Raw genomic sequence first — 24,586 nt, forward strand, 5'->3', positions numbered from 1 at the left:
TTTTCCTTTAGTGACCCAACCACCGCTACCATGGGCATAACCTCCCCTTGCTCTGCACTCCAGAGAGCCATGTTTGCCAAGTTCACTACTAGCCACATTGCCACCAACACTTGAACTCTCAGAATATCTTCCTTTGACTACACTACCATATCATACCGGCTTTCTCAATTCCCTAGCCATATTACCTGTTTTTTTACTTGTACCCCCCAATAATTTCCCAGTGACTCCCTGAATTCTTCCCTTTTTATCTTCCACCTCTAAGTGCCCTGTCTTTGTTATTGCTGCCCCACTGTCTATTTGCATGTCTTGCCCTGGTACCCACCCCCACAGTGGTTTTTACCATGGGACATCCCCAGTTGTCCTGTGAAAGGGGCATTACAAAGGATAGCTGAGTTGTCAAAAGGGTATCCATGTCCTCTGGCTTTCCTGATCTTCTTCGTACCCTCCAAATCCTTGTTCTCTGCCCAGACCCTCCTCTTCCCCAAGGTTCCCCATCTCTAGGGCCAAAATCTAAAACCCTTGGCCTCTGCTGACACTGTTTTTGTAGTTAGCCCCTGCTATGCTATCTGGAGTGGTTCACGACTGTGAATGCCAACCTCAGGGCAGACAGTCAAGAAGCAGAGTAAAAATTCTCCCAAATGATCGTACGTTCTAGAAGTAGATTTCACCAATCCAGCAATAAGGGTGAATTCCGAAAGCACTATAACAGTCTTATCATGGAGTCACAGACAGTCCTCTTGGGCATTCTGTCGATCTTGCCACCCAAGCAAGCTGGACTTTGTGATAGATGGTCGCTTTACACCAAAAATCACAACAATATTCAAATTACTTCCAGTCCCAAAGGACCAGTAACTTACCCTAGGTTAACTGTACTCAGGTCTCAAACCAAAGACAATGCTGGTAGCCAGTCCTGTAACAAACTAACTAAATGCTTATTAAGAAATCCAAATAAGAGTTATTTACAAGGTTAAAGCAGGTAAGCATACACACACAAGTTAGTCAGGTTTCAAAAGGTAATAGAAACTTCTATAGTAAGCAAACTCCATATGTCCTTTAAGGCTAACACTGCCAAAAGAGATGGGGTCTCCTTCCTTATCCTTAGAAATTCTTGCCCCTCACAATTCAAGGAGCATAGGAATAATTAGTTCTCCTTAACAAGTATTTTTATTCCCTTCCCCCAGCATTCAAGCTATGATGGGATGAGCCTTGGGCACATACCCTCTTCGGGGCTGTGGGGGAAGCAATCAGCAACATTTTTTGTCCACCAGTGTTCGTCTGATTGTAGACTGTCTTTCCTTGCGGAAGAGATAATCTCTTGTGGTGATCTAGTATGTAACAAAATAGAACGGGAGTACTTGTGGCACCTTAGAGACTAACAAAATTTATTTGAGCATAAGCTTTCATGGGCTACAGCCCACTTCATCGGATACATAGAATGCAACATATAGTAAGAAGATATATATGTACATACAGAGAAGGTGGAAGTTGCCATACAAACTGTGAGAGGCTAATTAATTAAGATGAGCTATTATCAGCAGGAGAAAAAAACTTTTGTAGTGATAATCAAGATGACCCATTTAGACAGTTGACAAGAAGGTGTGAGGATACTTAACTTAGGGAAATAGATTCAATATGTGTAATGACCCAGCCACTCCCAGTCTCCATTCAAACCCAAGGTAATGGTATCTAGTTTGCATATTAATTCAAGCTCAGCAGTTTCTCCTTGGAGTCTGTTTTTGAAGCTTTTCCATTGCAAATATTTAACATTTGGTAGTGCTTCTCCTCTGACTGTGGGGGATTTACTGTCTTAGCAAACACTTTTATAGTTACAGAGCAAACATTTAAACATTACCTTATAACATGGGACACAGATATTATAAGTAGGATTAATATGTGCCGCATTCTGAGAATTCCATAAAGTCTAAAAACTGAACACATTCTTATAACTCTAATATCTATTTTAATAATACTAACCAGTAAGCCAGACTGATTTCCAGCTATGCATTTATCAGCATTCAGGGGACTTGGCTTGAGCTGGCACCTGGTCTGCCAGAGTCACAACCCTCACCAATGCTCGCCTCTTGTTTAACATATTATTGGGACTAGGGGCAAACTGTAAAATGTGCTCCTTACATTCGAAGGGCAATATAACGAGTAACAATTGATATGAACTAGGTCTCCCCTTGTTAGTCTATTGAGCACATTTTGCTCTCACACCACCAAAGGAGGTGATCTGCAATTTCACTTAACCCTCCTTCAGGAGGAGCTTTAAGACAAACATCTCCACCTGAGCCATTCTTAAATCATACAAGGGAACAAGTCTCAGTAGTGATCCTCTTGTTGTTGTCCTCTCCCTTCCTTCCACCTTAACAACAATACGAGCCTGGGGTGCAAACACCAACCCCCAGGATACATTTCTCAACTCAGACAATGGGTAACTCATTTTAGCATTCCCATAAGCAGGTGGGGCAATAGGAACCTGAATAGTCACGGGTGCACAGTTACATCCCTTAGCTATTCTGTGAACCGGGGAAAACCCTCCAGAATCCTGCCTCCGGTCATTTTGACATCTCCACGGTTGGTCTTGTAGACTTGCCACTTGATCTATAAGCTGATCCTGTGAAAAAATCAGGAAAGAACAACTCTCACTCTGTTTCAAAAATGTCTCATTGCACTGCACAGCATGAACCTTATGTAATTCTCTTTCAGTTCACATTTCTCCCTCTTCAGCTTACTTTGTCAGATCTCTAGTTTCCTTATGCAGGGTCCCAATTCCTAAAATTAGTCCCATAACAACAAGATTTTCTGTTTCTTCTCTTTACATGTTTTATCCAATGGTATTTTTGGAGTTTCTTTTCCACCTGGACCCAGTTTCCAGCTAAGACCTCCCTGAGGGATAAATAGGGTTCTTTCTTGGACTCAACCCTCTTCTTTCATGCTGTGACAGGATCAGGCCAGATGGCTATAAGAGAGTAATTTTTTTTTGAACCAAAAGATGTTTTTATTTGCATAACACACTTACAAAGTAAAAACAGAAGCATATGCAATGTGTAACACAGCAACCAATCACAATTGTTTTCTCATTAGCTTCAGGGGAGGGAAGTGTTCAAGCTTGCCTGGGCCCAGAGCGGGGGGCTTCCTCGACTCTCGTGGTCTTCCACCCTTCTGAGTTAACTGGTGGCCCAGAGTGAGGGGGCTTCATCGACTCTCAAGGTCTGCCACCGCCTCGAGTTATCTGGCGCCACGCCCAGTGTCACCAACAATTCCCTCCTCTGAAAGCACCCAACAAGAGGGGCAGGCTGTGGGGTGGACAATCCGGGGGGGGGGGCACATGCACCCACGTGTGAAAGGACCCCTCTAAGGTGGTGGTGTCCGCAGCAGCAATGGCTGGGGCTGGGATCCCTTACTCTCTCCCCCAATCAAAGGGTCAGACAAAGGGACCCAGATGGGGACACCGAGCAGAGAACCTCGGACAGCACCCACCGCTCCTCAAAAGCGTCAAGGGAGTCGGTGGACGCCGCCCAGAGGAACTCCGCCCAGATACGTGAACTCCGCCCGGATACAGCCCCACAGTCACAGGAAACTCCATCAGCCAACCTCCTCTCTCTGGTTTTATAGATGGCCATTTTAGCCAGGGCCAGGAGGAGGTTAACTAGGAGATCCCGCGACTTTGTGAGGCCACGGATGGGGAGTGCATAAATAAAAAGGTGAGGGGAAAAATGCAACCAAAAACATAATAGGAGATTTGTGAGGAGCTGGAACAGGGGCTGCAGTCTGGTGCACTCCAAATATACGTGCACCAGGGTTTCCCTCACACCACAAAAGGGACAAGTATCTGGGACGGGGGTGAACCGCGCCAAGTACGTGCCCATACTCACAGCTCTGTGAAGGAGCTGCCAACTGATGTCCCCGACGGGCCTCGGAACCAAGGTGGAATATAGGCTGGCCCACCAGGGCTGCTCACCCTCCAAAGGTGGCAGAAGGTCTCACCACTTTGTGTCGGGGCGGGACACTAGGGTGAGGGCGTGAAGGGTGTGGAGCACGAGCGTGTATAGATGTTTCCTTGGCACAGTTTGGAAGCGTACTGGCTGCAGTTCATGCAGCCGGCTCGCAGTGAAGGGGTGAGGGAGTCGATTCGGTCTGCGGGTCAGGGGTCCAATTAAAAGGTCCGGTGGGCCTGGGGTAGAGGGTGGGCGGGGCATGCCCTCGAGCAGGACCTGGTCGAGGTAAGCTCAAGCAGCGGGCCGCAAAGCGGCCTTCACCTCCTGAAGTATGCGCCGGGGGGGTATGAGGTCTAGAGAGCCCCATGCGCTGGGCGAGCATCAGGGGATCCAGCCAGTCTTCCCGGTTGAAGTCCAGGAGGTCTCCGACTCTCGTGACTTCTGCCAGGATCAAGCTCTGGTGCACCGAGCGGGACTCCGCCCCCTGCACACGGATCTGGGGGTTGTGTAGCAGGGGCTCCGGGAGGAGATCTACCCCCTCGGTGGCCGCCACGGACCTGGTCATTAAAAACAGTTTCCAAGTCTGGAGGAGGTCCTCATAGAAGACCGGCAGCCCAGAGAGGTCTCGCGGAAGACCTCCCAGATGGAGATAAAAGAGCCACCGGTCATATCAGAGCCCTCGGATGTGGCACAGGATGGCGTGCGCCAGTGTGCTCCACGCCGAACTGCCTGCACCATTGAGGAGCCTCTGTAGGGCCTGGAGGTGGAAGACACGGACCTGAGTGTGTAGACACTTCAGGCCCTGTCCTCCTTCCTTCGGGGGTAGATGAAGAACCCCAACAGGGGCCCAGTACGTTCCTGACCAAAAGAACCCCAGAATCGATGTCCAGAGGTTGGTCAGGAAACCCAGGGCCGGGACCAGGGTGTTGAGCCGGTACCAGAGCATGGAAAGGACTAGTTGATTAAGCACCAACGCTCTCCCTCAGAGGGAAAGACATCGGAGTAGTCCTGTCCATTTCCGGAGCCGCTCTATCACCCTGCCCTCTAAATTTTCCCAGTTTTCTGACGGAGAGGGATGCGTGGCAGAAAGGTAAACGCCGAGGTAGAGCAGTGGACCCGCGCTCCACCGGATGGTCTGAAGCGTGGGTGGGAGGGAGCTCGCCTGCCGCCAGTCTCCTACCGCCAAGCCAGAGCTCTTGACCTACTTGACCCTTGCGGAGGAGGCTGCCAAATAGATGGCCTGGCAAGCCTCCACCCGTGCCAAGTCGCCGGGGTCCTGGATCATGAGGAGCACGTCATCAGCATACGCTGACAGGACCAGCTGCTCCGGCTCCCGCAGCACCAACCCTGTCAACCTCCTGCAGAGGAGACGGAGGAAGGGCTCAATCACCAGAGCATACAGCTGGCCCGAGAGGGGGCACCCCTGCCGTACTCCTCGTCCGAAGCTGACCAGTTAGATCAGGGTCCAGTTGAGCTTAACCAGACACTCTGCGGAAGGGTACAGCACCCGGAGAAAACCCACAAACTGGGGTCTGAAGCCAAACGTCTGCAGAGTGCTCAGGAGGTACCCATGGTCCACCCTATCCAATGCCTTCTCCTGATCTAGGGACAGGATGGCGAATGACAGACCTTCTCTACGCCCGAGTTCCAAAAGGTCCCGAACCAGAAATAGGTTATCAAAGATACTGCCATCCGGGACGGTGTAGGTCTGGTCTGTGTGGATCACGTCCGTCAGCACAGACCCCGAGCCACAGCAAGATTGCTTTCACTACTATTTTGTAGTCCGTGCTGAGGAGCAAGACGGGATGCCAATTTCGTAAATCGCGGCGGTCCCCCTTCTTCGGGAATAAGGCGAGCACAGCTCGCCTGCACGAAAGAGGGAGGACCCTGCTCTGCAGAGACTCGGCCCAGACGGTGACAAGGTCTGGGCCGAGGATGTCCCAAAACACGCGGTAGAACTCTATGGTCAGCCCGTCCATGCCTGGAGACTCATTAGTGGGCATACGATGGAGGGCTTCCGAGAACTCGGCCAGAGTGAGAGGCAACTCTAGCTGGTCTCGGTCGTTCGTGCTGACCATAGGGAGCTCCTCCCAAAGCACTCTGCAAGCGCTAGAGTCAGTCGGATCCGGGGAGAAAAGACTTGTGTAGAAGGCTCAGGCCCTCCCGCACATCTCCACCGGTTCTGTGAGGGGGGTGCCGTCTTCTGCCAGGAGGCAGGTGACATGTTTCTTGGCCCCCGTCATTTTCTCCAGGGCATAGAAGAAGCGGGAGCCGCGATCCATCTCCCGAAGGAGGCAGATGCGGGATCGAACAAAGGTGCCCTGGGCCCGATGGTCCTCTAGGGCCCGGAGCTCCTCCCGCTTCTCCCGGGACGCTCCGCAGAGGAGCGGGTCTTCAGGACTGGCAGCCAAACGGCTCTCCAGCTCTAAGACCTCCCGTTCCAACTGCTCTATCGCCGCATTTCTCCGTCAGCTGGTGCCCCGGGTGTAGTCACGGCAGAAAAGCCGGGCGCGCACCTTCTCTAAGTCCCACCGTCGCCGCGCCAAGGGAAAGGCATGCTGCTGCCCTCACCAGGCCAGCCAGAATTCCCGGAAGGACGTCACGAAGCCCTCATCCTCCAACAGGCTGTTGTTAAAATGCCAATAGGCTGGCCCCAGCCTCTCCGCACAGAGGGAGGCTGTCACGGTGGCTAGGTGATGGTCAGAAAATGGGGCCAGCCGAATGCTGGAGGAGTGGGCTCGCGAGAGATGGAAGCGTGATAAATAAATGCGGTCCAACCGGGAGTGGCTCGACCGATGGGCTTCCACCCGGACAAATGTGAACGTGGAAGTGTCATCTGGGTGGTGGTCACACCAGATGTCCACTAGGGAGTGATGTTCAACTATCTCCCCGAGGGTGTCCACGGCGGCCGGGCTCTGCTTGGTCCGCGAGCGGTCTCGCTCCTCGAGGGTGGTATTAAAATCCCCTCCCAGGACCAGGCCCTCATGAAAATCTAAGGTGCCGAGGCAGGCGGACGCCTGCTGATAGAATTGCAGCCGCTCTGGGCCCGATGTCGGGGCATAGACGTTAACGAGGTTAACCACGAGCCCCTCTATACGGACCCGGAGATGCAGCAGGTGACCCAGCATGGCCTCGGTGACTCCTAGCACCTCGGGCCATAGGTCGGGGGAGAACAGGGTCGCCACTCCAGCCTGCCGAATTGTGGAATGGCTAAAGTAGACCCTGTCCCTCGACTCCAGCCGCCAACTGTTTTCGGCGATCGGATCCGTATGGGTCTCCTGCAGGAAAATCATAGAGTACCCTCCCTCCCGAAGGAAGGAGAGCACCTGGGACCTGCAAAGAGCCATCCTACAACCCTGGGTGTTCAATGTTGCGATGGTGAGAGGTGTCATGGCGGGGGGGGTCGGGGGGAATCCTCACTGGCAGGGATGTTCGCATCCCCCAGCAGGCCACGCAACAGTCCTTGACCCATCCCGTAGGTGAGTAATTGGTCACGGAAGATGCGGACCCGCCAGTAGGCCGCAGCATCCTGCTTCCCCGTCCCTTTACCTTCCCCCATGAGGGCCCTTGTGGCCCGGAGGATTTGAAAAAAATCCCCCCATCGCTGGAGAGCAAGCTGTACCTTGTTGCGGGAGCCACGGACATCCTCTAAAAACTTCTGCAGCTCTCCTCGCATCTCATGGGGGGGTGGGGTTACGGTTTCCCGGTTGTTCCCCGGCGGGGCCCTTGGTGCAGCCCTGTGGTCCACTAAAACGGGCAAGCAGGGTGCGGACCCCCAACAGGGTGCCTGATGAGCTGGAGCTTCTAGGCCCGCCTCAAGCCCTGGGGCAATAGGGGGCAGTGGAGGGAAAATAGCAGCCCCTAATGGGTCGGGGCAGGAGAATGCAAAGGCCACTCCCTGGGGGTCATCAATTGGAAAAGGGAAGGAGACAGCCCCGGGGGCGGCGATAACATTGCAGGAGGTAAACTGGATAGGGGTAGGGGCAGGGGCAGGGGCAGAGGCGAGGTTCTGGGTTTCGGGAGGCAAGCAGCTGGATGGTGGTGCCTCCTGATCAGACTCGAGGGTTAAGGGGGTGGGGAGGGAGCTCTCCATGATACCGGGCGCGGGCTCTATGGTCGATTTAGCGGCCACAGCATCAGGAGGTGGATTATCTTCTGTTGGGTCCCCACCCGGGAAGGAAGTCGATTGCTCCGCACCAAAGGGGGGTGCCCCTGGCGACTTGTGTCCCGGCCGCATGGCGCCGGCTCTCACCTGAGCAGGCTCAGTGGTCGTCAGTGGGGTGCCATCAGCGGCTGGGTTGATGGAGGAGTCCAGGGGCTCCTCGGAGGTGGGAGCAGAAGCAGCAGTTAGGGGGAGGGAGCATGGGGAAAAGAGGGGTGGAGTGAGGTCGCCCAAATTGAGGTTTGCTGGCAAAAGGTCGTCCTCCCCCTGGGCGACCGGGGTCAGATCTAGGGCCTCGATCTCCTCGAACATGGAGGAGAGGACACTTTCTGTCGCCCCGGGGTTCTCCCCGCTGGCACCTGCCATGACCTCGGGGTTCATGGGGGCTTCGGGTAGTGTCAGGACAGAAGGGGCTTCCTCAAGGGTCTCGGAGGAGAGGGTCTCCCGTAGAGGGGAGACACTAACTTCTGGTGCTACCACGTCTTTCCCAGCTGACACCGGTGGGTGGGATGCACTTGTGGGCAAAGCGGAAGGTTTGGCATCGGTGCCCCCCTTCCTGGTCTTCCGGGGGGCCTCCGCCTCGGGTAAATGAGGCAGAGCTCGAGCCTTCCGCTTGCCTCGCTTCCCCTGGACTAGGGCTCAGCCCTCCATGGCATCATCTGGGGGCTGGTTAGCAGGGGTCATGTCAGGGGGTAAAGGCGATGGCTCAGGGACTTGCGGGGGGATGGTGGGGCAGCATAAGGGAGGGAGGATTCTCCCTGGGGCAGGCTCTCTCCCATGCCTGGTGGTATCCCTGCCACACCCTCCTCCATAGGCCCCGCCAGATTGTCAGCAGCAAGGGCGGGGCTCTCCCGCTCATCTGGGCATTGTAGGGGAGGTGCCCCTTGGGCCTGAGCGGGAGAAGTGGTGGTCTGAAGAGGGGGGGGGGGCGGGTTTGGGTATTGGGTGGCCAGGGGTGTCGGCAATGATGGGGCCGATGTCCTGCCGGGTCTCGGGGAACCCACGTGCCCCTCGTTGCCGGGCTAAGGGGCAGTCCCTCCGGACGTGCCCTGACGCCCGGCAGAGGTAGCACCGGGCTTCCCCAATGGAGAAATACACCCGGTAATGGGTCCCCTGGTGGGGGATTAGGAAGGACCCCTCGAGCGCCTCTCCGTTGCGCCGCTGACGGCAGTAGAAGCTGCACTTGCCGGTGGAAGGAAAAGATGTGATGGAGGGTGGGGTCCTTGCAGCCCAACGGGAGAGGACTGATGACAGAAACAGGTTTCCCCAGGGTGGAAAGGGTGGGTACCAGGGCAGCATTGGGGAGAATAGGAGGGAGAGATGTCAGGACCAGGCGGACACCCAGGTCCTCTAGCGGCTCTAGGGAGACAAACAGCCCCCCCCACCGCCAGGCCCCTCTCCACTGCCTCCTCGGTGGCAGCCTCCGATGCTAAGAAGAAGACGACCTTCCCATACATTTTGGAGGCCGCCACAATGGCTGAGGGCTCCACCACCCTCGCCAACGCCCGCACGTAGGTCTCCACGTGGGGCGAGGCGGGCACCAGGAGGCATCGGACGCCGTGCTTCCTTGTCATGGTGGGGAAGGGGCCCCGGCCGCTGTTGATGGTGGCGGAGGCGGTGGGTGGGAGAGATGACGAGGTGGCAGGCGGGTGGGCTGCCGCCACCCGGGCATATGTCCTGGGGGGTGAAGGAGGGACACCCACACAGCTGGTGGAGGGGGCAGCAGGGAGGGACACCGTGGTCAGTGGCAGGGCCGCAGCAGTGGGGGTGGCCCCTGCCACGGAGGGCCTGGTTGTTTTAGCGGGGTCCTTCCCCTTCTTCTTGCCCTGGCCTTTCCTGCCGGCTGGGGGGGGCTCCCCTAGAGTCTGGGGAGGCAGTGGGCATGGCAACGGCAGAGGTCACCCCAGTGCCCTCCACTGCCGATGCCCCAGCAGGGGCGGTGGCAGGTGGTTAACAGGAGTTGGGGTCAGGTAAAAAGGGACAGGCTGTGGGATGGGCAGTTCGGGGCGGGGCACATGAACCACTGCACGCTTGTCCAGAGAGTTCTGTTTGGTTGGCTGGTGCTTCTGGCGCACCTGGTGGAATCAGGGCAAGCAGCTAAGTCCAGAGGCAGATGTTAAACAGCCAGCAATGATGATGGAGGGGGCAGTAATGAGGATAGTAGTGTGGGGGTTGAGAGGACACAGATGGATCGGGGGGCAGCTCCGTGCCACACCCCCTGTGTCCCTACAAACACAGTCACGTCACAGTCAAGGCCTCCCCCCACACGAGAGCACAGTTCAAAAGTTACTCAGTCTTGGGCCCCCTCCACGGCGATTTGTAGATTCCCCGGGTGGTGTTCCTCCAGTAGACAGCTTTTGCTCTGTCTGTTCCGGGTCGCAGCTGCAACATTCCAGGGATGCTGGAACGGATGATGAGAAATTCTCTCAACCGTAGATGGGTCCGCAGACAAACAGCAAGCGGCTGGGTCTGGAGGCTGGGTCCCTCCACTCCCCCCCTCCGGGGAGCGGGCTGGTAGGCCCCCCCTCTCTCGGGGGGGTGGTTTCAGCTGGAGCGGCAGCAGCGTCCGAGGGCGGGGGGGGGCGGGGGGTAACAGCTGGCCGGCAGCCGGCCAGCATTCTAGCAACTGCAGAGAAAGAAAAAAAAAAACAACAAAAAGAAAAGAAAGCGGGGAGAGCATCTGGCCCGGTCGGGGGGGAAGCCGAAAGCAGGGGCAAAAAGCAAGGACGCCCAGGCCAGAGGGCAGCAGCAGGAGAGCAGGCTAAGTAGGTCCCTTTTCCCTGGGTAAGGTAACAGGGAAGGTTTATACCTCTCCTGAGAGTGCCCGGCAAGATGGGCACGGCTGTGGGGTGGGCGGTTTGGGGGTGGGGGAGGTAGACACCCATGTATTATAGGACCCCTCCTAGATGACAGTAATGATGGTATCCACAGCGGAAACGGTTGGGGCTGGCGTCTCTCGCTCTTCCCCTCAATCAAAGGGTCAGACGGAGGGAACCGGACGGGGTCACCGAGCAGAGAACCCCGGACAGCGCCCACCGCTCCTCGAAGGCGTCAAGAGAGTTGGTGGACGCCGCCCAGAGGAACTCCGCCCGGATACGTGAATGTACTGAGGATCGGAAAAAGGCCCTACAATCACAGGACGTTTCATGGGCCAACCTCCTCTCTCTGGTTTTAAAAATGGCTGTTTTAGCCAAGGCTAGGAGGAGGTTAACCAGGAGATCCCGCGATTTTGTGGGGCCATGGATGGGGAGTGTATAGATAAAGAGGTGGGGGGAAAATGAAGCCAAAAGCGCAATAGAATATTTGTGAGGAGCCAGAAAAGGGGCTGCAATCTGGCACACTCTAAATGTACATGTGCCAGGGTTTCCCTCACATTACAAAAAGGGCAAGTATCCGGGATGGGGGTAAACCGTGTCAAAAACACGCCCGTGCTCACAGCTCCGTGAAGGAGCCGCCAACTGATGTCCCCAACAGGCCTCGGGACCAAGGTGGAGTACAGGCTGGCCCACTGAGGTTGCTCACCCTCCAAAGGTGGCAGGAGGTCCAGCCACTTTGTATCGGGGCGGGACACCAGGGTGTGGGCGTGAAGGGTGTGAAGCGTGAGTGTATATAAATATTCCCGTGGTGCAATTTGAAAACTGACCAGCTGCAGTTCATGCAGCTGGCTTGCAGTGAAAGGGTGAGGGGTTTGTTGGGATCGGCAGGGTAGGGGCCCAATGGAAAGGTTCGGCGGGCCTGGGGTAGAGGATGGGCAGGGTGCGCCCTTGCGCAAGGCTCGGTTGACATAAGCCCGAGCAGCGGGGGTCAAGGCGGCCTTCACCTCCTGAAGTACGCGCCGGGGGGTACGAGGGCTGGAGAGCCCCATGTGCCGAGCGAGCATCAGGGGATCAAGCCAGTCTCTCCGGTCGTAGTCCAGGAGGTCTCCGACCCTCGTGACTTCCGCCAGGACCAACCTCTGGCGCACCGAGTGGGACTCCGCCACCTGCACACGGAGTTGGGGATTGTGTAGCAGGGGCTCCGTGAGGAGATCTGCTCCCACGGTGGCCGCCACGGACCTGGTCGTTAGAAACAGTTTCCAGGTCCGGAGGAGGTCCTGGTAGAAGATCAGCAGCCCGGAGAGGTCTCGCAGAAAACCTCTCGGACAAAGATAAAAGAGCTGCCGGTCGTATCGGAGCCCTTGGAAGCAGCGCAGGAAGGCGTGCACCAATATGCTCCAAGTCGAACTACCTGCACTGTAAAGGAGCCTCTGAAGGGCCTGGAGGCGGAAAACGCGGACCTGAGTGTACAGACACTTCAGGCCCTGCCCTCCTTCCTTCAGGGGTAAATGAAGAACTCCAACAGGGGCCCAGTGCATTCCTGACCAAAAGAACTCTAGAATCAATCTCCGGAGGTGGGTCAGGAAACCCGGGGCCGGGGCCAGGGTGTTGAGCCGGTACCAGAGTGTGGACAGGACTAGTTGGTTAAGCACCAGTGCTCTCCCTTGGAGGGAGAGACATCGGAGTAGCCTCATCCATTTCCGGATCCGCTCTATCACCCCGCCCTCTAAATTTTGCCAGTTCTCTGGCGGGGAAGGGTGCGTGGCGGAAAGGTAAACGCCGAGATAGAGCAGTGGACCTGCGCTCCACCGGATGGTCTGAAGCGCGGGTGGGAGGGAGCTTACCTGCCGCCAGTCCCCCACCGCCAAGCCAGAGCTCTTGACCCAGTTGACTCGGGCGGAGGAGGCTGCCGAATAGATGGCCTGGCATGCCTCCACTAGCGCCAAGTCGCCCGGGTCCTGGACCACGAGGAGTATGTCATCGGCGTACGCCAACAGGACCAGCCGCATCTCCGGCTCCCGCAGCACCAACCCTGTCAACCTCCTGCAGAGGAGACAGAGGAAAGGCTTGATCGCCAGAGCGTACAGCTGGCCCGAGAGGGGGCACCCCTGCCGCACTCCTCGCCCGAAGCTGACGGGTTCAGTCAGGGTCCAGTTGAGCCTAACCAAACACTCCGCAGAGGCATACAGCACCCGGAGAAAACTCACAAACTGAGGTCCGAATCCAAACGCCTGCAGAGTGCTCAGGAGGTACCCATGGTCTACTCTATCGAACGCCTTCTCCTGATCAAGAGACAGGAGGGCGAACGACAGACCATCTCTCTGCCCGAGTTCCAAAAGGTCTCGGACTAGAAATAGGTTGTCAAAAATTCTGTGACCCGGGACAGTATAGGTCTGGTCTGGGTGTATCATGTCCGCCATCACGGACCCTAGCCGCAGCGAGATTGCTTTCGCTACGATTTTGTAATCCGTGCTAAGGAGTGAGACGGGATGCCAGTTTCATAAATCGCAGAGGTCCCCCTTCTTCGGCAACAAGGAGAGCACCACTCGCCTGCACGACAGAGGGAGGACCCCGCCCTGCAAGGACTCAGCCCAGACAGTGACTAGATCTGGGCCGAGGATGTCCCAAAACACGTGGTAAAACTCCACGGTCAGCCCGTCCATGCCCGGAGATTTATTGGTGGACATGCGACGGAGGGCTTCCGAGAACTTGGCCAGGGTGAGAGGCAGCTCTAGCCGGTCTCGGTCGCCCACGCTGACCATGGGGAATTCCTCCCAGAGCACCCCGCAAGCGCCAGGATCGGTCGGATCCGGGGAGAAAAGGCTTGTGTAGAAGTCACGGGCCCTCCCACACATCTCCTCCGGATCCGTGAGGGGGGTGCCGTCTTCCACTAGAAGGCAGGTGACGCGTTTCTTAGCCCCCCCCCATTTTCTCCAGGGCATAGAAGAAGCGGGAGCCACGGTCCATCTCCCGAAGGAGGCGGATGTGGGACTGGACGAAGGCACCTCGGGCCCAGTGGTCCTTGAGGGCCCGAAGCTCCTCCCGCTTCTCCCAGCACGCTCCGCAGAGGGATGGGTCCTCGGGGTTGGCGGCCAGGCGCCTCTCCATCTCTAAAACCTCCCGTTCCAACTGCTCTATCGCCGCATTTCTCCGTCGGCTGGTGCCCCGAGTGTAGTCACGGCGGAAGAGCTTGGCGCGTACCTTCCCTAGATCCCACCATCGCCGCACCGAGGGAAAGGCACGCCACTGCTCTCGCCAGGCCAGCCAAAACTCCTGGAAGGACGTCACGAAACTCTCGTCCTCCAACAGGCTGTTGTTAAAGTGCCAATAGGCCGGCCCCGGTCTCTCTGCACGGAGGGAGACTGTTATGGTGACTAAATGATGGTCGGAGAAAGGGGCCGGCCGAATGGTGGAGGAGTGGGCCTGTGAAAGATGGAAACGGGATAAGTAAATACGGTCCAACCGAGAGTGGTGTGACCGATGGGCCTCCACCCGGACAAAAGTGAACGTGGAAGTGTCATCTGGGTGATGGTCACCCCAGACGTCCACTAGGGAGTGATGTTCGACTATTCCTCGGAGAATGTTCGCGGCGGCTGGGCTCGGCTCGGCCCCTGAGCGGTCCTGTTCCTCGAGGGTGGTGTTAAAGTCCCCTCCCAGGACCAGGCACTCGTGTGAATCTAGGGTGCCAAGAAAGTCGGACACCCACTGGTAGAATTGTGGCCGCTTTGGGCTTGTTTGCGGGGCATAGATGTTAACAAGATTGACCACGAGCCCCTCCATACGGACTTGAAGGTGCAGCAGGTGGCCGGCACGACCTCAGTGACCCCAGCACCTCGGGCCGTAGGGTGGGGGAGAACAGGGTCACCACTCCAGCTTGCCAAGTCGTGAAGTGGCTAAAGTATACCCTGTCCCCCCACTCCAGCCGCCACCTGTCCTCGACGGTCGGGTCCGTATGGGTCTCCTGCAGGAAAGCTACAGAGTACCCCCCTTCCCGAAGGTAAGAGAGTACCTGGGACCTGCGGAGAGCCATCCTACAGCCCCTGGTATTCAAGGTTGCAATAATAAGAGGCGTCATGCGGAGGGCTGGGGGGGTGGGGGTTTCTCATTGGTGGGGGTATTCGTGGCCCCCAGCTGGTTGCGCAGCAACCCGTGACCCATCCTGTGGATGAGTAGATCTTTCCGGAAGCCGCGGGCCCGCTCGTAGGCCGCAGCACCGTGCTTTCCTTGCCCTCTGCCCTCCTTTATAGGGGCTCTTGTGGCCTGAAGAATTTAATCAAAGTCCCCCCATAGCTGGAGAGCCAGCTGTACCCTATTGCGGGCACGACGGGTGTGTTCTAAGAACTTCCGTAGTGCATGCCGCAGCTCATGGGGGGGTGGGGTTACGATTTCCGGGGTATTCCCTGGTGGGGCTCTTAATACAGCCTCGTGGTCCGCTAAGGTGGATAGGCAGGGTGCGGACCACCGACGGGGCATCTGACAGGCTGGGGTTATTAAATCCATTTCATGCCTTGGGGTGGAAGGGGATGGCGGGGGAAAAATTGCAACTCCTAATGGGTCGCGACTAGAAAGTGCAAAGACTGCTCCCTGGGGGGAATCTGCAAAAGGAGGGAAAAAAATAACCCCAGGGGCGGCAATAGCATTGCAGGAGGAGGTAAACTGGGCAGGGAGAGGGGTGGGGGCAGGGGCAGAGGTAAGGCTCTGGGGTTCAGGAGGAAAGCAGCTAAAGGAAGGTGCCTCCTGAGCAGAGTCAAGGGTTAAGGGGTAAGGGAGGGGGCTCCCAGTGATGCTCGGCGCTGGCTCCGTGGTGGTCTTGGCGGCCATGGCATCAGGTGGTGGAGCACCTTCTGCAGGGTGCTCGCCCAGGAAGGCAATTAGGGGGAGGGAGCATGGGGAAAGGGGGGCTGGGGTGAGGTTGCCCAGCTCGAGGCCAGCGAGCAGTAGATCATCCTCTCCGTGGGTGACCGGAGTCAAATCTAGGGCCTCAATCTCCGCATATACAGAGGAGAGGCCAACTCCTGCTACCCCGGGGGCCTCTCCTCTAGGGCCCGCCTCAATGGTCGCCTCGGTGTTCGCGGGGGGTTCGGGTGGTATCCGGGCAGAAGGGGCGTCCTCAGGGGTCTCGGAGGGGAGGGTCTCCCGTGGAGGGGGGATTCTGCCCTCCAATGCCAGTCTGTCTTCCCCTCCCAACACCAGCGGATGGATCTCACTCGTGGCCGAAGTGGAAGGCTCAAAATCAGTGCCTCCCTTCCTGGTCTTCCGGGGGGCTTCCATGTCAGATGGATGCAGCGGAGCTCGAGCCTTCCGCTTGCCTCGCTTCCCCTGGACTAGGGTCCAGCCCTCCATAGCGTCGTCTGGGGGTTGGTTAGCAGGGGTCGTGTCAGGGGGCGGAGGCGATGGTTCAGGGGCTTGGGGGGGTAGCGGTGAGGCAGCATGAGGGGTGGGGGGTTCTCCCTGGGGCGGGCCCTCTCCTGTACCCGATGATATCTTTGCCACACCCTCCTCCATAGGCTCTGCCGAAATGGTAATAGCAAGGGTGGGACTCCCTTGCTTGCCTGGGCATTGTAGGGAAGGTGTCTCTTGGGCCCAGACGGGAGCAGCGATGGGTCGAGTAGGAGGAGGGTTGGTTTCAGGTGCCGGACGGCCAGGGGCGTCAGCAATGACGGAGCCGATGTCCTGCCGGGTCTCGGGGGTCTCGGGTGCCCCTCCTCCCCGGACCAAAGGGCAGTCTCTGCGGACTTGCCCCGCTGAGCGGCAGAGGTAGCACCGGGCCTCTCCAGTGGAGTAAAAAATCCGATAGCGGGCTCCCTGGTAGGGGACTAGGAAGGACCTCTTGAGCACCTCTCCGTCACGCGCCCCCGCCAGCGGTAGAAGCTGCACTTGCCAGCGGAACGAAAGGACGTGACGGAGGGTGGGGTCCTTGCAGCGCAACGGGAGAGGGCTGATGACAGAGACAAGTTTCCCTAGGGCGGAGAGAGCGGGTAACAGGGCAGCATTGGTTAAAAAGGGAGGAACGGAGGTGAGGACGAGGCGAACGCCCAGGTCTTCTAGCGGCTCTAGGGGGACGAACACCTCCCCCACCGCCAGGCCCCTCTCCACCGCCTTCTGGGCGGCAGCCTCCGAAGCTAAGAAAAAAACGACCTTCCCATACATCTTGGAGGCCGCCACAATAGCCGTGGGTCCTACCACCTTCGCCAATGCTGTACGTATGTCTCCACGTGGGGCGAGGCGGGCACCAGGAGGCAACGGACATCGTGCCTCCTGGTCAAGGTGGGGAAAGGGCCCCGGCCGCTGGTGATGGTAGCGGAGGCAGTGGGTGGGCGAGATGACGAGGCGGCAGGAAGGGGGGAGCCTGCCACCGCCCGGGCATACGTCCTGGGGGCCGGGGAAGGGACATTCGCAGAGCTGGTGGAGGGAAACGCAGGGAGGGGCGCCAAGGTCGATGACGAGGCCACAGCTGTGGGGGCAGCCCCTGCCATGGAGGGCCTAGATGTTTTAGCGGGGCCCTTTCTTTTCTTCCTGCCCTGGCCTTTCTGGCCAGCTGGGGCGGGGGTTCCTAGAATCTGGGGGGGCGGTGGGCGCAGCAGTGGCAGTAATCGCCCCGGTGCCTCCTGCTGCCGGTGCCCCAGCGGGGGCGGTGGCAAGTATTTTAACAAAGGTGGGGGCCTTGGGGGTTGGGCGGGGGGGAGGTGGGGGAGGGACAGCCGATATTGTTAGAGGGGCCTCGCCCCTCTCATTCCCCGCCATTGTGAGCAGGGAGAGACGGGGAGACACTGGAAGGAGGAGGGGGGAGGGGGAAGCAGATTGACTGCTCCTCCCTGCTGGGCTGCAGGCGGGGGGTGGGGGGAATGCCAAATGGGTTGGACTGGGAGGGGGGGAATAACCGAAATCGGGGTCCGGTGATAGGAGCAAGCTGTGGAATAAGCAGTCCGAGGGGGGGGGTGTAGACCCACGCACGTTTGTCCAAAGAGACTCGTTTGGTCGGCTGTTATGTCCGGTCCGAAAGGCAAAGTTCAAAGCAAACAGCTGGATCCGAAGGCAGATGGCAGGTTGCCAGCAGGGACGGACGGCGGGGGGGCTGTGCCGGTTGTAGTAATGGTGGGGGAGTGGGGGGCACCGATGGATCGGGGGGCAGCTCAGTGCCACACCCCCTGTGCCGCCACAAACGCAATTAAAACACAGTCAAACTCCCCCCCACGGGAGTATAATTCAAAAAATTACTCAGTCTTACGGCCCCCTTCACGATGATTTGTAGTTTCCCTGGGTGATTTCTTCTCCAGCTTGTTGGCTGTGTACCAAGGCTTCCGGCAGGCCGAGATAAGAAAGGAATTCCAAACAGACAGCAAAACGGCTGGGTCTGGGGGCTTCCACTCCCCCCTCTGGATAGCAAAATCAGCAATCTTCCCCCCCCTCCTCCTGGGATTTCAGCTGAGGCAAATAGCTGCGCCCGAAAGCAGGCGTGGGAGGGGCGGGTGCTAGCGGCAAGCTGGAGGCCGACCAGCACGTAAACGGCAACAAGAAAAAACAACAAAAAATCAAAACAAAGCAAAAAAGCGTCTGGCCCGGTCGGGGGGGGGGAAACTAATGCAGGGTCCAAAAGTAAGAAAAATCCGGGCCAGGGGGCTTTAGGAAAGAAAGGAAAGCAGATAGCTCAGGAGCGAGCGAAGAACGATTCCGCCTCCTAACAGGGGCGGTTCCAGAACAATCAGGAACCTTCTTGAGACAATTAAGACAGGCTAATTAGAACACCTGCAGCCAATCAAGAAGCTGCTAGAATCAATTAAGACAGGCTAATCAGGGCAACTGGGTTTTAAAAAGGAGCTCACTTCAGTTTGTGGTGTGCGTGTGAGGAGCTGGGAGCAAGAGGCGCTAGGAGCTGAGAGTGAGAATGCGGATTGTTGGAGGACTGAGGAGTACAAGCATTATCAGACACCAGGAAGAAGGTCCTATGGTGAGGATAAAGAAGGTGTTGGAGGAGGCCATGGGGAAGTAGCCCAGGGAGTTGTAGCTGTCGCACAGCTGTTCCAGGCGGCACTCGAGACAGCTGCATTCCACAGGGCCCTGGGCTGGAACCCGGAGTAGAGGGCGGGCCCGGGTTCCCTCCAAATCCTCCCAACTCCTGGTCAGACACAGGAGGAGTCGACCTGGACTGTGAATTCAGAAAAACAGTCAAGCTAAGGGCTGTCATGAAGCTCCAAGGTGCGCAAATCCATCAATAAGCGCAAGACCCACCAAGGTAGAGCAGGAACTTTGTCACAATGCATAGAAACCTCTTCACATTTAAGTCCTTCTAACAATGCCATTAGGTTTCCTCACCAAGAAAACTATTAATGTAATAATACCTATACATTACCTGCTCAGTTTGACTACAGCTAGTTAGTACTCAGGTTACTTTATTAGATGTGTAACAGCTCTTTGCCCATGCTGACCGGGCCCAGATGTGTAGGGGGTTTAGGTAGAGGGCGATGCCACAGTTCCAATTAATGCCATACACCGTATAGTTTATATACATTTCCTAGCTGCTAACATATATATGTCTTACACGTAAGGAGCAATCACTTTGCAGATTGCATAAGGCAAGCTTATCAATTCAGGGTGTTTCTGCCTACTTTGTTTACTATAAGCATACCCAAAATAGTTAGTTGTTTCAGTGATTACTTGTTCAGGCATGTTTTATCTTAATTTGGGCTTGCACATGTTAGCTTAGGCAGCCATGATTCACCACATTTAAGGTCATGGTGTGTTAGTTGGAGGGAATGGGGCTATTGCCTGCCTTGTCTCCTTGTGATAATTTCCCCACACGTTACTATCACTATGCTAGAGATTCCCTAAACTTACCTATTCAGTCTGCTGTATGACCCTCAGGACTGGGATTGTGTCTGGCTCCTATGGAGACAATCATTCACTGAAATGCTTCCGTTGAGTGCTCAACTGTATTTAGCATGTTGTACAGTGTTAGTACCTTATTTGTCCTATAAAGCATCACATCTCTATCTGAAACTTTACTTTGTTTTTCATCTTATTTCATGGATAATTGAACAAAAGACTGGAATAGCAACTTCAGAGCTGTTACAGTCAACCTTCACAATGTGACCTTTGTGCACGTGGTCAACAGGCTAAAAATAATTGCTAAATATTTTATGACATAAATTAATAGAGTAGAAAACCATGTTTTATCCACAGTATCCAGAAAACTGATTTTTTTTTTAACCATAATATCCTGGATAACTGCAGGAAGTTGTGGTTGCTTCTTTTGTTTCCCAAAATCCCATTAGTGAATCTTAATGAAAATGTTCCTTTAAAAAACTAAATGAAAACAAAAAAGACAAAACCACCAACCCAAATCAAAGTTATTTGTTCGTCAAAAGAGAACAAAATATCTCTTAAGCCACCAAGTTTATATTTCCTCATTTTTTATTCAAAATTAAAAACTGAACAAACAGATTTTTCTTTCATATTTAAGTACTTGCATGACTAGGCTTTGTGTGCTGAGTTTCAGCCCAGAGCACATTTACCATTGAGTTATTAAACCCTTGAAAACAGGGGTTATAATAGAAATGCTGACACAACCTTAACTACCGCCATGTGAACAGCTTCATTATAATGTTATTTATGATGAAACCCTCTAAACGAGTGCCTGATAAAGAAATCTGATAAAGTTAGTCGACCAAGGACTGTTGACCAAGGCTACAAATTTTATGTATTTGCAGATTGAAATAACTACTTTGCTTAAGCTATGACCTTCCTTTCTATTATTTTCTGATAATTACTTTTCTAATCTTTGACCTTCCTGTATGTTTTGGCCATGAACATGTTGCTGTCCAGTACATTGTATTGTCTTAGGAGACAAAAATCTGCTTCCTTGGTCAGTATAACATCTTGTGGCTCTGTAGTTCTTGCCTCTGTACAATATCTGTGGAAAACATTCCATACATAATTATTTGACTAACCTAAGGGAGTTGATGTCATAGTTTTAAAGACTATCAGCATGAGATATGCTTTAATATTATTTTAGGTGACATTTCATCCCAATTTGACTGCTGTTTCATCTTCTTTATTTTTATTGGTAATGGTTTCTTTGCACAAGAGTGGCTTTTTCATCTTGCACTCCAGATAAAGGCTAACAATGGGGGCTAGTCTCACTGCGCACTTAAGAATTATGAAAATTACTCTGTTTGGTTTTACAGTTGTTTAAAAACATTCCTCTAGATCCTGGTTCATGCTACAATACTCCTTTGGCGTGTTAAACCTAATTTTTTTTTTACAGTGCTTCTCTAAACCAAGCTTCTCTCCACATGTTGTGATTTCTTTCTTCTCCTTAGATCTACTTCTGTACAGCTGCTTATACCTCTTGTTTTTACTGGGAAACATGCTTTCCACTTTATCCGTCAATAGTTGCTGGTTTTAAAGGGATACACTCAAAGCCAGGAGATCTAAAATTACACAACATGCACAGGGCCAGCTTTGTTTTGGAGGGGGGAAGTGTGCTTGTGCATGCTGGCCTTCTGTCTGCTTGCTCTATATTGTTGTAAGTAGGCAGGTTGTTGACATTTCCTGGGATGCTACTGAAGGAATATTGTACATTTTAGTATTCCTGCTGTTCACAAGAGATGAGCAGAAATGGAGAGCCCCATTTTCAAAACTGGCACCTAAGTGAGGTGTCCAAATTCCAGATTTGGGTTCAGTTCACCATTTAAGTCTTCTGTGATGATGTGAATGCCCACAATAGAGAATTTGGATATTCTGTCTTCAGAGTCCACAAGCTTCAGTCATAGACCAGAAGGATGCTTGGCCTGTACCGGAGGTAAAAATTGAATGAATATCCTGCTCTCTTTTCTCCATCCCATTTCTCTCCTTTCCTCTCCCTGGTCCTGTCAGCAGTGGTGCATCTTTTTCTGATGCCCAGAGCTTTCTGATCTCTGTGACACATATTGCCAAAGAGAGTTGTTACACAAACTATTTCTCTCACCAGTTTTTGGCTATGCCCTCCAGCCATGTGTTTCAAAATATAAGTAAGGAATGCTGATGATCAGAGAGACTGACTGCAGAAAAAGATACAGACAGGTGATGTGGAGCACTCTTACAATGCTGCAGAGATCGTGGGAGATATATATACATGTGTGTATGCACATATACAGATAGATTAGGGTTGCCAACTTTCTAATTGCACGAAACCAAACATTCTCTGTCCGCCCTCTGCCCCACCCATTCCCCAAGGCCCCACCCTTTCAATGAGCCCCACCCCCCTGCACTAACTACAGCCCTCCTTCCTCCGTCACTCACTCTCTCCCATTCACTTTCAGTGGGCTGGAGCACAGGATTGGGGTATGGGAGGGAGGTGAGGGCTCTGGGTGGGGCTGGGGATGAGTGGCTTGGGTTTCAGAAGGTGGCTCTGGGCTGTGACCAAGGGGTTTGGAGTGCAGGAGTGGGATCAGGGCTGGGGCACGGGGTTGAGATGTAGGAGGGGATACAGATGTGAGATTGTGGGCTGTGGGGTGGGGCTGGTGATGAGGAGTTTGGTACCATGCAGAGCCACCTGGCTGCACCTCTGCCTAGGGGGCTCCAGGCTGTAGCCAAGGGGTTTGGAGTCGGCTCAGGGCTGGGGCAGGGGGTTGAGATGCGGGTGGGTGCAAGCTATGGCTTGGGGTGTGGGCTCTGGGGGGGAGCAGGGCTGAGGGGGTTGGACTGCAGGAGGGGGCTCAGGGCTGGGGCAGGGGGCAGCCAGCATGCCTGGCCCCAAGGCAGAGGTGCAGCCAGGTGGCTCTGCATGGTGCATGCTGCCCACAAGCACCACCCCCGCAGCTCTCATTGGCCATGGTTCCTGACCAATGGGAGGTGCAGAGCTGGTATTGGGGACAGGGCAGCATGCAGATCTTCCCTGATCGCCCCTGTGCCAAGGGGCCAGACGCGCCAGCTGCTTTTGTGAGTGGCACAAAGCTAGGGCAGGCAGGAAGCCTGCCTTAGCCCCACTGTGCCACGGACCAGAAGCTGCCTGAGGTAAGCACTGCGAGGCCAGAACCTGCACCCTGAACCCCCGGCCCCAGCTTGGAACCCCCTCCCAGACCCTGCACCCCAACCTCCTACTCCAGCCCTGAGCCCCCTTCTGGAGCCTGCACCCCTCATCCCTGGCCCTACCCCAGAGCCCACAGTTCCAGCGCCCATAGTCCCAGCTGGAGCCTGCCCGCCCCACTCAAAACCCCTCGGCCCCAGCCCCAGCCCCACCCCAGAGCCCACAGCCCTAGCTGGAGCCCTCACCCCCTCCTGCACCCTAACCCCCTGCCCCAGTCCAGTGAAAGTGAGTGTGGAAGAGCGTGCGACTGAGGCAGGGGGCTGGAGTGAGTGGCAGCAGGGCAGGGCCTCAGGAAAGGGTGTGGCAGGGGTGGGGCAAGGGTGTTCGGTTTTGTGCAATTAGAAAGTTGACAACTCTACCTGGCTTGCTGTACTCTAATTTGCTATGTAGACAAACCCTGTATTTCTAAGGCACCTATTGCCTTGCTGTCTTAGAGCCAGAGATGGCTGGCAGCTGTTCCCCATTTGTCACCTTGTTGTTTTCCTCTCTCCTCTTGCTTCTCCCATGACCACCATCCTTGGAGCTTTCTCACTCATCATGCCCCTTGTCACAATCAGTCTATTTCCTTCCTTTTCCAAGGCTGCATCTCTCCCTTGTTTTTCCCTGTATATACACAGCTGTTTCTTACCTTCTCTCCTCTGCTTCACTTTGTGTCTATTTCTCTTCCTCTGGTTACTTCTCTTCAGTCTCAGCATCCATGTTATCAGGCTGTTTCCCTCTGTTTCCACTTCCCAGCCTAACATGCTGTCCTGAAAGCTATTTAGTTGGCTTTAAAGAGAAACCTACAAAGAGCTAATGAATGTTCCCATACCTGCTTGCTGGCTTTACATGGTGCTTTTACCCAATCGAAGCAAACCTTACAAATAATGAAAAACATCATTTAGTAAGATTCATTTTTGAAATGCTGCTTTTCAGATATCCATGTGGACAAGGGAAGCAGCAAGGGAGGGGAAACAGCTTGGAAAAGTGGTCTGAATGCTTGAAGTTCCCGGTTATGACAGGAGTCTTAGCAATACAGAACTAAGTGTGGAAATCAGAACCAATACTGAAATAGTCACACAGAGTCTTCCAAATACGGTACCTTGGATTTTGTGTTTTGCCTGTTTCCAAGGAGAATAGTTGTATTTATCATGATCTTGCAGTCCTCAGTTTGGAAAGCTGATACCTCATTCAGGTCTGAGTAGAAACTTTTCTATGGGATAGGTTAACCTTAACTGTCAACCATGACTATCAACCAATATGAGGAATTATTTCTTATTTTAATTTACTGGTGCAGATGCCATCTGTGAGAACTGGATTCCTGCCTAGTCACTAACTGCTTTCCTTACACGTGTTTAAAATGGAACACAATAAAAAAGCCCACCATTATTATTTCTACAATCCCACTAGTATATTTTCTTCTGAGATTAAGTTAAACAAACTGTATCTAAAATACTTCAGCACAGGTTTGTGAACTATAAAACAAGTACAAAATTATTTTGATGCTATATTACCATATTTGCATATTCATGTAGTAAATGTAAATGTCTCATATTTGTTAGAAATACTATTAATCTTAATTTTACACAGGAAAGTAGTGATGGTTGGTTGTTAACGCAAA

This window comes from Chelonia mydas, chromosome 1 (genome assembly GCF_015237465.2).
Source record: "Chelonia mydas isolate rCheMyd1 chromosome 1, rCheMyd1.pri.v2, whole genome shotgun sequence".
NCBI lineage: Eukaryota > Metazoa > Chordata > Testudines > Cheloniidae > Chelonia > Chelonia mydas.